Raw genomic sequence first — 4,416 nt, 5'->3', positions numbered from 1 at the left:
CTAAAATCTCTAAGAGTTGTTGATGGAGAAGTTTTTCCTTTTGATACTCCGTAGAAGACATTCCATCTCGAATTATTGTCTCATTGAGTTGTGCCAACTCCTCCTCCACTCTATTCCTTTTTGCAAAGATGCTGCCAAAGTGGACCATGTTCCATTCTTTTAGTTTTCCTTTAACATATTGTAGCTTCCTAGGAATCGTTGGTGTCTTTGTGTCAATACCAGTTGGGGCCTCTTTCCACCACTAACCAATAAGACTATTTAGACTCTCGTCACGCAACCAAATTTTCTCTAATTTAAAGGGACATCTCAAGGGCGTCGAGACATCTCTGAGAATCAAAGAAATAGGGAAGTGGTATGATCTAGAGAAAGGAAGAATGGAGACCTCCCAAATCATTTAACTATTATTCCAACTCTTTGAAAGTAGGAAACGATCCAATCTCTGATTATGCCTCTATTCCCTGACTATCTATTAGACTGGGTGAAATTACCATTCCTGAACTTCGGGTCAATTAGATCATTCCCAGATATAAAATTTTGAAAATCTTGTTGGCTTATACTAATACCTCCCATGCCTCCAGAAGTTTTTGTAGGGAAACATATGGCATTGAAATCACCACCTAGAATCACAAGGTCCACCCCCAAATTTCTAAGGAAATGTGATATTTGAGACTATACCTCTTCTTTCTCCCTTGTAGATGTTGGGCTATATACATTGATTAAAATGAACTACCTTTTCTCCACTAAGGCATTGACTCTCACTGCCAACCATGACTTGTTAAGCACCATCATTACCCCATTGATCAACTGAGATTTCCAAAGGATCCCCAGACCACCTGATGTACCATCCTCCTCCACAAAGGAGGCTTTCCAATGCCTCCAACTTTTTTGAAAGATATTGAAGTCATCCTTCTTTAGTTTTTTCTCTTATAAAAATATTATCTCTGGGTATGCCTAATCAACCCCTCTTTTGACCAGAGGCCTCTTGTCAGGGCATTACAACCCCTGACATTCCATGAGAGGATCTTCATGGCTCCCCAGGAAGGGATGCTCCCTTCCCTGATCTCAATTTAATTTGTCCTTTGGCATTGCCCGCCAAAGCCAATAGCTCTCTTTTAGACTTTTTCTCTCCCCGACAATGGGTTTGTTCAAAACTCACTCTGTTTATTCAATAGTGCATTTTTTAGTGATGTCTTCTTTCTCATCCATATCAAATGGATCTCCATCTTCAAGCTCCAAACACTCTATGTTACCAAAGTTGATCCTTCTTAGAGATATATGAAGTGCACTACCATTTACCTTTGTCGGTAAGGAATCACCATCACCTTGTTTTGGTAAAACACTTTTTATCTCGGTAATAAATCTGCTACGCTTTAGGGGAGATTTTCTTTGGTAAACTCTATTCATAGACACAAAGGGACTAACTCCCCTGTGTCCATTTGAAGACTTTATGATAGTATCTAGTGTCTTTTCAATCATCGACCCATCAATAAATAAATGGGCATTTGATTAGTTTGATCGAGGATGTGAAGATCTCTGTCTAGGAGCAAATTAATCTCAATCTTAGTCATCTGAAACTCCTGGACTATCTTAGATTCCATGTGAGGAGGCATATTCAATATGTTCTCTTGAGGTGCATTGGAATTGGAAATTGGTATCTCCACTTGGGGATCCACGCTTGCTATATCCTTTTCTCCAAACCTGGTGTCAGTTTCTAATGCAACCATGACTGGTAAAACCCTCAAAGAGAATCAACTGGCTTATGCAGCAAGGGAAACACAACAAAAGCAGCTAGAAAACATAACAAGATCACATAATCAAATCATATTATTGCCTTAGAACTTTCGGCAATCATCATATATTCATCAAATAACATCCAGCAATTAACTGGTTACATGCAGGCTATCAGCCAGATACAATCCAATTCGGGACTCTAAGAATCAACCAGATCACAAAATGTGAATCTCAATCCTTATTCTCAATTCTACTTCCTTTGCCCCTACAAATGATCACATAATAACATATTTCTACCTACTGAAACATATCCGGGTTGGCCTCATAAGATTACATTTACCAATGCAGAAAATGAAACATGTAATTAGGTCAGCCCTAAGAATTAAATAAATCTTTTCAAAAAATAACAACCAAGCAATGTGGTTCAATAGGAAGGTCAGCCACACGCCAAAGAACATCGAACAAGACCCAAGATAGATCCACACGCCAAGAATCACATCGGTAATGAAGGAAAACCAACCGGTAACCACAAGAACTATCCTGAAACCTAGAAACAGTCAAACAGAAGCAATAACACACCGGAAAAGAACCCAAATGAACTAAAAATCTGGAATCAAGCACATAAAACCATCTAGAATTTGGAAATAGAAAATAAGATTTACCACAAAGAACAAGAAACTATCGGTACCAACCGATAAGAACACAAAAAACTACACAAAGAACTAAACAAGAACAAAACTGAAAGGAAATATTTTTGGATGATGCAAGATTGCTCATCGACCAGGGATACTCCTGCATCAGACAACCCAGGTAGAAAAAGATGTTCCATGAGAGGCAACTCATGAAAATCTAAAAGGATTCAGAATCAATACCCCATGCTCATTTCTAATCCAAACATCTTCTTTATCTGCCAATCTCTGTTTTAGCTCCTCTGGTGCCTCAACCGACTTCTCTAACCTCTGACTCTCTTTGTTTCCATGAACCTTTGCTTCAAATCTACATATTGTCTCTGTTTACTGCCTTCTTTCTTTTGTAACTCTGATTTGTTTCTGCCACAAGACTTCATCTGGTTTTTCACCATAAGCGCTCTGTCATCCAATTCCATCTATCCATCAGGGTCAACTATCAGATCCTTCTGCAAACTCATGTCAGGCTCAACTATTAGACCCTTCTGCAAACTTATGTCACCCTATGGTATAACCTCTACCACTGGTTCTATCAGATCTTTCTTCAAACCCTCTAGTATAACCTCTACAACCGGTTCTATCGGATCTTTCTGCAAACCTTCCGGTATAACCTCTGCCACCGATTTCTCAGTACTGCAACTTTTTCAAGACCTCAAATTCTTCACTTCCTTCCCTTTCTCCTTCAAAGAAATCAATGTGAACTTCTACGCATCCTTCTCAATAGTGACTAGGTTTCTTCTACAGTCATAAATAGCTCCTCTATCATACTGCCAAGGTTTTCCCAACAAGACATGACAAGCACTCATAGATACAACATCACACAAAACCTCATCTCTGAAAGGCCCAGTATTGAAATTCACCAAACACTGCTCTGTTATCTCTATCTTCTAATCATCTTGCAACCAACTCACCTCATAAGGCCAAGGATTCTTAAGCCTCTTCAATCCAAGCTTCATAACCATCTCCTCGAATACCAAATTGTCACTACTTCCACTATCCACAATAACCTTGCAACACTTACTACCTAATTTACACAATACAGAAAAGACTCTTCCTCTGAGTAGATCTGGTATCCTTTCTTTTGAACATAAGGGATTCTCCTTGCTTCGGTGCATAGTCAAATCTGGTACCATCACCTTCTAGTTCCTCATTTTCCACACAACTTCTTGCCATTCCCTACTTACATTCATAGAATTTATGTCTTGTTTCTCCACACTTGAAACATTTGCCAGGAAATTCTCTACTGAAACCACTGCTACCTTTCCTTGGTGTCTTCTGCTCCATTTATTTACTTCACTTAGGCTTTGACTCATCTTCTTCAACCAGTTTCTTCATACTGTCACTCATCTTGAATTTCTCCTTCCCCTATTCGGTTGTCTTCTTCTCATCTTCTCATCAGCCTTCAAAGCATACCGGTAAGCTTCTTCAACTGTGGAAACATTCAACATACTCATCTCATCTTGAATGTTAAAAGAAAGCCCATTGATGTACCTTGCCACCTTTTCTCTGTCCATCTCTCTATGTCCAGATTTAATCACCACCTTGTATAATTCCTCAGTATATTCCTTCATAGTCATGTTTCTCTATTTTAGGTTCTGCAAGTTTTTGAACAACTCCAATTCATAGTCTCCCGGTATGAATTTGGCCTTCAATCTTGCAACCATTTGTCTCCATCGAGTGATCTTCAATTCACCATTCTCCACTTTGTCTTTCTGCAATTCTTTCCACCACAAGGCAGCATGCCCTTTCAACATAGTTTGTGCCAACTGGACTCTATGTGGGTCCTTGACATCTTCAAACTCAAAGTAGTCCTCCAGCTCTTCGATCCAATCGATTAGATCCTTCAGGTTCAGTGTTCCAAAAAAGTTAGAAAATTCAACTTTATGAACCTTACTTGCTTGCACAACTTCCCTCAGGAATCTTTCCTCTCTTTCATCTTCCAGTCCTTCAGTTTCCTCAAGCTCTTCACCAGCTTCCTCATATTCACCCTCAAAATCAG

This window comes from Cryptomeria japonica, chromosome 11, assembly GCF_030272615.1.
Source record: "Cryptomeria japonica chromosome 11, Sugi_1.0, whole genome shotgun sequence".
Classification (NCBI taxonomy): domain Eukaryota; kingdom Viridiplantae; phylum Streptophyta; class Pinopsida; order Cupressales; family Cupressaceae; genus Cryptomeria; species Cryptomeria japonica.
Note: the sequence above shows the minus strand (reverse complement) of the source record.